The sequence below is a fragment of the Ovis canadensis genome, chromosome 24, assembly GCF_042477335.2.
Source record: "Ovis canadensis isolate MfBH-ARS-UI-01 breed Bighorn chromosome 24, ARS-UI_OviCan_v2, whole genome shotgun sequence".
NCBI classification, from domain to species: domain Eukaryota; kingdom Metazoa; phylum Chordata; class Mammalia; order Artiodactyla; family Bovidae; genus Ovis; species Ovis canadensis.
In genome coordinates, this window is record NC_091268.1 from 35,134,086 (window position 1) to 35,146,053 (window position 11,968).

Here is an 11,968-nt window from a genome sequence, read left to right on the forward strand (position 1 = left end):
TGGCAGCGGTGGGATTCGAACCCACGCCATCGAAATGACTGGAGCCTAAATCCAGCGCCTTAGACCACTCGGCCACGCTACCTCCCGCTAACAGCATCTCCCACACGTACTATATTAGTCTCATGACGCGGCGCCTCGCTCTCTTCAAACCCTGCCTCCCTCCATTGTTCTATGTTTGCCAGATATCAGCCTGGCGTCTCTGGCGCCAGTTTCCACGTCCTGACCTCGTGGCTTCCTTCCGGGCTTCGGAATCGGAGTGCTCTCGTTATCCGCAGTAGTAAATACAGTCGGGCCGCAGCATTAAAAAGGAAAAAAAAGAGTTCCAAAATGTTAAGACTCAATCGCCATCTATGTTTGCGTTTGCTTTTCCGTGAGGGCAACATACTGCCTACGACCACGTGGGGGCAGTGCTGCACCGGCGCTTGCTCAAGGCCGAGCTGCAGGTCCGCACGGAACCCGGTTTTCGGGGAACTCAGGGTCCCCATCCTGTGGACTCTCTAGTCCTGCAGCCTTGGGCGGCCCCCTGGCCTGGCACTTGCCACTGTGATTCCAGGAAGAAATATCACTGAACGCTTTTACAGACCATTGACTTCTGTAGGCTCCCTCGGTCATCACGAGTATCCACTTTGTTTTACAGAGCGGGGAACTGAGGCTCAGAGAGGCTAAAAAATCTGTGTTAGCTGCCCCAGGTAGAGCCAGCATTCCTGACGCTTCCGAGATCCAGTGTTCTCCACGTAGAAGACTATTTTCAGTGAGATTTTTAAAACAGTAGCCTTTTCTGCCTCTACTGCCGCCATGGAGCCGGTGAAAAATCCTGTGGGGAAGCGCGTCAACAAAAAAAGCAGCAGGTCCTGTCCTAAGTTTACCTTGGACTGTACCAACCCTGGAGAAGATGGAATCAAGAATGCTGCCAATTTTGAGTAGTTTTTTTCAGGAGAGAATCAAAGTGAATGGGAAAGCTGGGAATCCTGGTGGAGGGGTGGTAACAATCGAAGAAGCAAAGAAAGCAAAATTATTGTAATTGTGCCTTTTTCCAAAAGGTATTTGAAATATCTCACCAAAAAATATTTGAAGAATAATCTACGTGCTTGGTTATGTCTAGTTGCCAACAGCGAAGTTACAAATTGCTACTTACAGATTAATCAAAAATGAAGCGGAGAAAGATGAGGGCCCAAACTCAATTATCTGAAATATTTTGTGTAAAATCTTGAATAAATATTGGGAACCAAAATGGTGGTTTTCCTTATAAAAATAAAATGCAGTAAATTCAGAGCAAATACATACATCAACTTCCAGTTCCTGCCACCCAGAATTCATTTTGTTCAACTCTTCTGAAAGATCACCCAGTGTGGCCACAAGGAGGAAGCAGAGATCTCTTTGGGTAAAGTGAGTGAAGGTGTTAGTTGCTCAGTTGTGTCCCACTCTTTGGGACCCCATAGACTGTAGCCCACCAGGCTCCTCTGTCCATGCATGGAATTCTCCAGGCAAGAATACTAGAGTGGGTAGGCATTCCTTTCTCCGGGGGATCTTCCCAACCTAGGGACCCAACCTAGGTCTACCTGCCTTGCAGGCAGATTCTTTACCATCTGAGCCACCAGGGAAGCCCCTCTTTGAGTAATCCCCCAACAAATGACTCAAAGCCTTCTCCAGCAGTTGGATCATTTGCTAGCAGCAACTGTAACAGTGAAGAACAAACCTGACTCCATATTGAATCTATTCCTTTGGCTCTAACCTTTGTGTTCTGTCCTGTGCTTAGTCACAATGGCTCTGCATCTTTTGTAAAAGGTTGTTGCCTATAACCTGAAATATACAGGCTATCCCCTTCTCAAGGCTGTGATCTTTAAAGGTATAACATGCTTCCATTCATAAGGCAAGAGAAAGTTGCAGAACGGAGAATAACATTTATCCTGTTGGAGGTTTATGGGAACTTTGTGACCTGACCCACATGAACAGTTGCAAGAACAAAGGATTCTGGCGCCAAGAAGTTTGCAACAACCAGCCATCCCCTGCCTCCTCTTTTAGGATAAAAGAAACCTGAATTCTAACTCGAGTAAGGTGGTTCTTTGGAACACTCGTCCACCATCTTCTCTGCCTGCAGGCTTTCCAAATAAAGTTGCTGTTCCTTGGCCCAGAACCTCCTCTCTCGATTTATTGGCCTGTTTTGTGTGTGAGCAGTACGAACTTGGACTCCATAACACAACCCTAGCCCTTCCCACTCTCTCTCTGATAATTCAAGTGAGCATTTATCCAGCACCTCCTAGACCAGATAAGGCAAAAATCAGGTCTTCTGGGAGAAAAGCTGTTTCCAGAGCTGCCTCAGAACCCTTATGCCAGTTGCTTCAACAGAACAAAAATCCAGTGGGAGTAAGGCCATGAGCTTATCTGCTCCAGCGAGCAGGCCTGACTCCCTGCAGGCCTCCGCAGAAGTGCTGACTCAGCTTCCCTGGTGAGTTCTGCCTTAAGGGTGAGTCCAGGAGGACAGTTCCTATGCAAAACCCAGGCCCAGGCAGGCAAGGGTGGGGAGGCCATGGAAACCAGGGCAACTGGACTCTGTTTATCTTTTGCTTTTTTTTTTTTAAGTGACAGTTAAAAATAACTTTTGCTTAAGTAATAAATATGTGTTTCTTATCGAAACCCCAAGCTAAAAAATAAAAGTGCAAATAAAAGAATAAAATCATCTTTAATTTCTCCACACAGTTAAACTCTGCCAACACTTCGGTAAAGAAAGGTGTTTTTTTTGTCTTTTTAAATGTGAAATATAATGTAATGCATGCTCATTGTAAATATTTTTCAAATGTCAAATCTATTTAAAGTTAAAGGGAAGTTCTCTTCTTCACCACTTCCCTCCTTCGAAACCAAATCCCACAACTCATTGTAATGAGTAACAGTTTAGCTGTATCCTGCTAGATCTTTTCCTATGCAGTGAAAAAAGTGAAAGTGTTAGACATGTCCAACTTCTGTGACCCCATGGACTATATATGACCCATCAGGATTCTCTGCCCATGGAATTCTCCAGGCAAGAATACTGGGATAGGTAACCGGTCCCTTCTCCAGGGGACCAACCCAGAGATTGAACTTGGGTCTCCTGCACTGCAGGCAGACTCTTTATAGCCTGAACCATCAAGAAAGCCTATAACAGTACAGGAGCAAATGTATCTAAAGGTCCACACACGCCCCCACCCTAATCCTGGAATTTGCCTTGTGCAAGGGAAAGAGAGAAAGACACCGTCCAAAAGATAGAAGAGTGGTCATTTCATAGCTTCTGGTAGTCTTTCTGTAGCTACAGGTCTGTCACTGAATGGCCCTGTGATGGCTTTGTACAGAGTAGGCCCTAGACCTCCTGAGCCAAGGAGGACTTCCAAGAAATTTTTTTAAAGCTTCTGCTTAAAAGCATCCCATTGTGGTTCTGCGGGGTGAGGGGGATGCAGGGGATGAACAGATAAAGAGTTTTTAAGACAGTGAAGCTGCTCTGTATGATACTAAACATAACACTTGATACATGTCACTGTAAATTAGACCAAACTCATAGAATGTACGGGACTTCCCAGGTGGCACAGTGGTAAAGAATCCACCTCCATCTCCGCCAGCGCAGGAGATGCAAGAGATGTGATTCCATCCCTGGGTGGGGAAGATCCCCTGGAGTAGGAGATGGCAACCCACTCCACTATTCTTCCCTGGAAAATCCCATGGACAGAGGAGCCTGATGGGCTAGTCCCAGCAGGCTCCAGTCCATGGGGTTGCAACTTGCAGAGTCAGACATGACTGCGCACACATGCACATAGAATGCATATAACCAAGAGTTGTATGGTATGCATACAACCAAGAGTGAATTCTAATATAAACTGTGGACTCTACCTGACTGCGATGTGCCAGTGTAGGTTCGTTAAGGGGATGTTGATAATGGGGGAGGCTATTCTTGTCTTGTGTGGGGGCAGGATGGACACAGGAAATCTCCCATACCTTCCATTCAGTTCCACTGTGAACCTAAAACTGCTCTCTAACTCCTACGGCCTCCTGTGGACAGGGAATCCGAGCAGCCTGCACTTAGAAGCATTTTGTTCCCATGGCATTTGTGGCTAGAGCGGTTCTCCAACCCTCCCTGAGCCTGTGGGCGGATTACTCCCATCCTTTGAAGTGGGGAGCAGCCACATACCTAGACTGGGCTAGAGTCCTCTTCCCGGTGAGCTCTCCTCTAAGTTACACCCTGAAGCACCGTGAAGATATCGTGAACCCTTTTTTGAGGGTAACAATTTTATCATGATATAATTTACATACCGTACAAGATCCTTCTTTGAAGTGTATAGCTTATTGTTAAGTATATTCACATAATTATGCAACCATCCCCACAATTTTAAGATATTTTCATCTAAAAAGGAACACCTGTTAGTAGTCACTCTCCATTCCCCACAAACTCCCTTCCCAGCTCCCCAGGCAACCACTTATCTGCCTTCCATCTCAAAGGATTTCCTTACTCTGGCCATGTTGTATAAATGAAATCATATATCTGTTGCCTTTTATGTCTGGCTCCTTTCACTTAGCATATTGTTCTTAAGTTTTATCCATGTGTTACCATTTATCAGTACTTCACTCCTTTTTATTGCTGAATAATATAGCCCATTTTAATTATCCATTCATTGGTTGATGGACATTGGGTTGTTTTCACCTTTCTCCTATTATGAATAATGCTGCTATGAACATTTTTACAGATGTTTTTGTGCAGACATATGTGTTCATTTCTCTTGGCTATATACTGGGGAGTGGAATTCCTAGGTTATATGGTAACCCCATGTTTAATGTGTTTGAGAAACTGTCAAGTGGCTTTCCACTTTCCTGCTTGCAGTAAATGAGTTTTCCAGTTTCTTCACATCCTTGCCAGCACTTGTTATCTGACTTTTGATTATAGCCATCCTAGTGGATTCAGGTTTGAGTTGCATTTTTCCAATGACTAATGATGTTGAGGGTCTTTTCATGTGCTTATTAGCCATTGGTGTATCTTCTTTGTAGACTGTTCAAATTTTTAACCCATTTTGAAATTGAGTTATATTTTTATTATTTGAGTTATTTTTTATATATTCTAGCTATAAATCTCTCATCAGATATATGATTTACAAATATTTTCTCCCATTCTCTGAATTGTTTTTTCACTTTCTTGATATTTTTTGCATCCTGTGGGTTAGTGAGTCCCGTGATTACTCTGCTGGGGGGAAAGAGAGGGAAAAATATCCTGTGGGCAGGGAGAGGGGCTTTTCTAATACAAGTGGGGATTTTGTTCTTCAGTGCTTGGAGAGGAGATGTTTGTCCACGTGAGAGAAGAAGGGGCGGGCTTCAGCACATGAAGTAAGGCTTGGAACTAGAGTGCGCCAAGAAACGCTGTGGATGGTTTATTTTTCCTCTTGGATACTATCAAAATGAGGGTACAGTTTCATTTTTATCTTCCTATGTTTAATTCTCTTTGTTATTCCACACTCTTCAGTAAAGTCCGAACAGCTTTATGTGGTGGTTAAGTGGGGTGATTAAGGATCCAGTTAAAACCAAGAATGATCTGGTTCACATCTCCTTGCTTCTGGTTCCTGGGCACCTGAAGCTCCTGGAAGTGATACTTTCAGTGCTGACTCTTTGCGATCCTGTGGACTATAGCCTGCCAGGTTCCTCTGTCCATGGGATTCTCCAAGCAAGAATACTGGAGTGGGTTGCCATTTCCTACTCCAGGGGATCTTCCTACTCCAGGGGATCAAACCCGCAACTCTGCAATGGAAGGTGGAGTCTCTGCCGCTGGAGCCACCTGGGAAGACTTCAGAGTGCAGCTCAAATGTCATCTCATCAGAGAATCCTTCCTGACTGCATTTGCCTTTATAATCTCTTATTGCCCCTTACAATTCTCTCTCATAGCACACCCTGCAGTTTGTACTGGGAATCATGACTGCTTGATCGCTTTAAGAACAAATATCCATAGATAAATAACAAGGATAGCACAAGGAACTATATTCAATATTTTATAATAACTGATAATAGAAAAGAATGTGAAAAAGAATATATATATATCACTTTGCTGTATACTTGAAACTAACACAATTGTTACACAAAGTGATTCAGCTATACATATATATATATTATTTTTCAGATTGTTTCTCTATTTTATATATAGTAGTATGTACCTGTAAATTCCTAATTTATCCCTTTCCTCTTTGATAACCTTTATGAAAAGGCAAAATGATAGGATACTGAAAGAGGAACTCCCCAGGTCGGTAAGTGCCCAATATGCTACTGTTGATTAGTGGAGAAATAACTCCAGAAAGAATGAAGGGATGGAGCCAAAGCAAAAACAATACCCAATTGTGGATGTGACTGGTGATAGAAGCAAGGTCTGATGCTCTAAAGAGCAATATTGCATTGGAACCTGGAATGTTAGGTCCATGAATCAAGGCAAATTGGAAGTGGTCAAACAAGAGATGGCAAGAGTGAACGTCGACATTCTAGGAACCAGCGAACTAAAATGGACTGGAATGGGTGAATTTAACTCAGATGACCATTATATCTACTATTGCAGGCAGGAATCCCTCAGAAGAAATGGAGTGGCCATCATGGTCAACAAAAGAGTCCGAAATGCAGTACTTGGATGCAATCTCAAAAATGACAGAATGATCTCTGTTCATTTCCAAGGCAAACCATTTAATATCATGGTAACCCAAGCCTATGCCCCAACCAGTAATGCTGAAGAAGCTGAAGTTGAACGGTTCTATGAAGACCTACAAGACCTTGTAGAACTAATACCCAAAAAAGATGTCCTTTTCATTATAGGGGACTGGAATGCAAAAGTAGGAAGTCAAGAAACACCTGGAGTAACAGGCAAATTTGGCCTTGGAGTACAGAATGAAGCAGGACAAAGGCTAATAGAGTTTTGCCAAGAAAATGCACTGGTCATAGCAAACACCCTCTTCCAACAACACAAGAGAAGACTCTACACATGGACATAACCAGATGGTCAACACCAAAATCAGATTGATTATATTGTTTGCAGCCAAAGATGGAGAAGCTCTATACAGTCAGCAAAAACAAGACTGGAGGTGACTGTGGCTCAGATCATGAACTCCTTATTGGCAAATTCAGACTTAAATTGAAGAAAGTAGGGAAAACTGCTAGACCATTCAGGTATGACCTAACTCAAATCCCTTATGATTATACAGTGGAAGTGAAAAATGGATTTAAGAGACTAGATCTGATAAACAGAGTGCCTGATGAACTATGGACGGAGGTTCATGACATTGTACAGGAGACAGGGATCACGACCATCCCCATGGAAAAGAAATGCAAAAAAAGCAAAATGGCTGTCTGAGGAGGCCTTACAAATAGCTGTGAAAAGAAGAGAAGCAAAAAGCAAAGGAGAAAGGAAAGATATAAGCATCTGAATGCAGAGTTCCAAAGAATAGCAAGGAGAGATAAGAAAGCCTTCCTTAGCGATCAATGCAAAGAAATGGAGGAAAACAATAGAATGGAAAGACTAGAGATCTCTTCAAGAAAATTAGAGAAACCAAGGGAACATTTCATGCAAAGATGGGCTCGATAGAGGACAGAAATGGTATGGACCTAACAAAGCAGAAGATATTAAGAAGAGGTGGCAAGAATACACAGAATTGTACAAAAAAGAGCTTCATGACCCAGATAATCACGATGGTGTGAATCACGATGGTGTGATCACTCACCTAGAGCCAGACATCCTGGAATGTGAAGTCAAGTGGGCCTTAGAAAGCATCACTACAAACAAAGCTAGCGGAGGTGATGGAATTCCAGTTGAGCTATCTCAAATCCTGAAAGATGATGCTGTGAAAGTGCTGCACTCAATATGCCAGCACATTTGGAAAACTCAGCAGTGGCCACAGGACTGGAAAATATCAGTTTTCATTCCAATCCCAAAGAAAAGCAATGCCAAAGAATGCTCAAACTAACGCACAGTTGCACTCATCTCACACGCTAGTAAAGTAATGCTCAAAATTCTCCAAGCTAGGCTTCAGCAATACTCAAACCATGAACTTCCAGATGTTCAACCTGGTGTTAGAAAAGGCAGAGGAACCAGAGATCAAATTGCCAACATCCTCTGAATCATGGGAAAGGCAAGACAGTTCCAGAAAAACATCTATTTCTGCTTTATTGACTATGCCAAAGCCTTTGACTGTGTGGATCACAATAAACTGTGGAAAATTCTGAAAGAGATGGGAATATCAGACCACTGACCTGCCTCTTGAGAAACCTGTATGCAGGTCAGGAAGCAACAGTTATAACTGGACACGGAACAACAGACTGGTTCCAAATAGGAAAAGGAGTACGTCAAGTGGTATATTGTCACCCTGCTTATTTAACTTATATGTAGAGTACATCATGAGAAACGCTGGGCTGGAAGAAGCACAAGCTGGAATCAAGATTGCCAGGAGAAATATCAATAACCTCAGATATGCAGATGACACCACCCTTATGGCAGAAAGTGAAGAGGAATTCAGAAGCCTCTTGAAAGTGAAAGAGGAGAGTGAAAAAGTTGGCTTAAAGCTCAACATTCAGAAAACTAAGATCATGGCATCTGGTCCCATCACTTCAAGGCAAATAGATGGGGAAACAGTGGAAACAGTGTCAGACGTTATTTTTTTGGGCTCCAAAATCACTGCAGAGGGTGATTGCAGCCATGAAATTAAAAGACGCTTACTCCTTTGAAGGAAAGTTGTGACCAACCTAGATAGCATATTCAAAAGCAGAGACATTACTTTGCCAACAAAGGTCCGTCTAGTCAAGGCTATGGTTTTTCCAGTGGTCATGTATGGATGTGAGAGTTGGACTGTGAAGAAAGCTGAGCAACAAAGAATTGACGCTTTTGAACTGTGGTGTTGGAGAAGACTCTTGGGAGTCCTTGGACTGCAAGGAGATCCAACCAGTCCATTCTGAAGGAGATCAGCCCTGGGATTTCTTTGGAGGGAATGATGCTGAAGCTGAAACTCCAGTACTTTGGCCACCTCACGCGAAGAGTTGACTCATTGGAAAAGACTCTGATGCTGGGAGGGATTGGGGGCAGGAGGAGAAGGGGACGACCGAGGATAAGATGGCTGGGTGGCATCACTGACTCGATGGACATGAATTTGGATAAACTCCAGGAATTGGTGATGGACAGGGAGGCCTGGCGTGCTGCGATTTGTGGGGTTGCAAAGAGTCGGACACGACTCAGCAACTGAACTGAAGTGAACCTGAAGTATGTTTTCTATGTTTGTGTGTCTATTTCTGTTTTGTAAATAAGTTCATTTGTACAATTTTTTTTAGATTCCACATATAAGTGATATCATGTTTGTCTTTCTCTGACTTATTTAGTATGATAACCTCCAGATCCATCCATGCTGCTTCAAATAGCATTATTTCATTTTTTATTATGGCTGAGTAATAATCCATTACGTATGTAGATATATGAAAAGTGAAAGTGTTACTCTCAGAGTGTTATTCAACTCTTTGTGACTCCATGGACTGTAGCCCATGAGGCTCCTCCGTCCATGGAATTCTCCAGACAAGTACACTGGAGTAGGTAGCCATTCCCTTCTTCAGAGGGTCTTCCAGACAAGACCTGCGAATTGAATCCAGGTCTCTGGCATTGCAGGCAGATTCTTTACCATCTGTGCCACCAGGAAAGCCCATATGTGTGTGTATGTGTACAGACACCACATCTTTGTCCATTCATCTGCTGATGGACATTTAGATTACTTCAAAGAGATTCCCTTTTAAAATGGCTGCTATAAAAGACCCAAATTAGTATCTCATTGGCCTGACTTGGGTCACATGCTCTTCCCAGAACCAATGAATGGGGCAAAAGTGTTGGAATATACTGACTGACCAGGTCTAGTCATGTGTCCAATCTTAGAGCCAGGAGAGTGGAGAGGGCTGTTCTCATGAATCGAGAATAGGGTGTACTGGTTCCTTAAAAACAAAAGATGCTCATACACCATAGAGAGGAAAAAAGAAGCCAAAAAACTTGTCTAGAGCCACAGAGCTATAAGTAGAGCAGTCTTTTTTTTTTTTTGGCCTTTCTTTGGGCTTGAACAGATTAGCTCAGACTCTGTTCTTGTCCAGCTTTCCCGTAGTTAAAATTTCCAGGTATAATTTTGTTTTATGCTGAAAGCCAAAGTTTTTTGAAGGTGACTAATGGAACCAATATTTTAAACAAAAATGATATGTATCTTCTAGATCTTGCATTTTCTGAAACTTGTAGTATTTAGGCCAAAGGGTAAAACACTCAAAGACCAATGGTTTCAGGACCATTTCTTTTTTTTTCATTCCCTTCACCACCTTATGAGGTGCTGCCTGAATGTCACCCTCTCCCCAAGCCTCATAAACTTGTACCTACTCCCTAGAGACCACTGCAGCTGGTAAGCTGAAGGACTTCACTCTCCCAACAGAATCTGAATTTTCAGGGGCCACAAAAACTGAAGTGGCCCTCCCAGGTGGTGCAATGATAACGAATCCTCATGTCCGTGCAGGAGACCCAGGAGACAGGGCTTTGATCCCTGGGTTGGGAAGATGCCCTAAATTAGGAAATGGCAACCCACTCCAGTATTCTTGCCTGGGAAATCCCATGGAAGGAGGAGCCTGGCGGGCTACAGTCCATAGGGTTGCAAAGAGTTAGACATCTCAAGCAACTGAGCACACACACACAAAACTGAAGAGTCAAGACTAATGGACAGGACATTCTAGGGAGTGGTCAATATATACTGAGACCTAGGTCAAAATCTGCGACTTCCTATGTAAACTTGGGAGAGTCACTTCACCTGCCTTAGTCTCCCTGTTTATGAAGTGGGGAAAATAAGAGGATTATGACCAGAATTTAAAAATATAATGTCTAAAAAGCAGTTACCAAAGTGCCTGATACAAAGTGAATGTCCTGTAAATATCAGTTCTTATCACAACTCCAAAAAGGCTCATCGAAGAAGGCATTGCAAATGACAGGTAGCCCTTGACCACAGAAACATGTTTACAATCCAGTGTTGAGTGGATAGGAGAAATAGGTAAGAGTCCACTCTTGTTAGGAAAAATGTAAACACTCCCACAATCATACTTAGGTAACCCTGTCTCTCTGTTTCTGGCCTGCCTGCATGCACTTGTTTCTCTGCGTTTGCCTGGGGCCCCTACCTTGGAAATCTTCTGGGCAACTGAATCTCTATAAGCCTCAGTTTTACGATCTGTACAATACAGCTACAAAGGTTGACATGAAGATAGTATGAGAAAAAACGCTTGATACATATCAGTTATTTCTTTTTTTTCTGTGCCCCATGCAGTGGAAGCCCAGAGTCTGAACCACTGGACAACCAGCGAAGTCTTATTTCTAAATTTAACAGTTATGAAATTCTAAAATTTCGCTAGGAAAATAGGAAGATATAATATGAACTTGTTCACAGTGGTTATCACTAGTTTTATTTCCTTTTCTTCGTTATACTTTACCGTATTTATTTGTTCATTTCCCAGGTATTTATTAAGCACTTGCTAAGTGCCAGGCCGGGAAGGATCCCCTGGTGGAGGGCATGACAACCCACTCCTGTATTCTTGCCTGGAGAATCCCATGGACAGAGGAGCATGGCGGGCTACAGTCCATAGGGTCACACAGAGTCACAGACACAACTGAAGCAACTTAGCACGCACGCAGATGCCAAGCCGTTCGCTAAGAGGACTACAGCAACGTACTATACAAATAATTACACAAATAATTGCCATAAGTTTTTGCAAAGCAGAGATCAGAAAAAAAGCTATTTGAGACGTACAATGAGACCGGATCATTACTGATTTTGGAAAGGATTCGAATACAGGAACTAGACAGGCAGCGGATGGAGAATGGGAGGGTGCGGTACGAGAGCAAGGGGTTAGCTGTCCCCTCTGAAATTACCCGCTGGGCGGGCGCCCCCTTTGCCAGTAGGTGGCCAGGCCTGCCGCAGGCGTTAGATCCGGAATCTCT

The 11,968-nt window shown here is 43.1% G+C and overlaps 1 non-coding gene across 1 annotated transcript; it reads right to left on the reverse strand.

Annotated features, from left to right (window-relative positions):
- Positions 1-82, reverse strand: TRNAL-UAG (transfer RNA leucine (anticodon UAG)). Its single transcript has one exon. It is a non-coding gene; the product is annotated as a tRNA-Leu (tRNA).
- Positions 83-11,968: the final 11,886 nt, after the last annotated feature.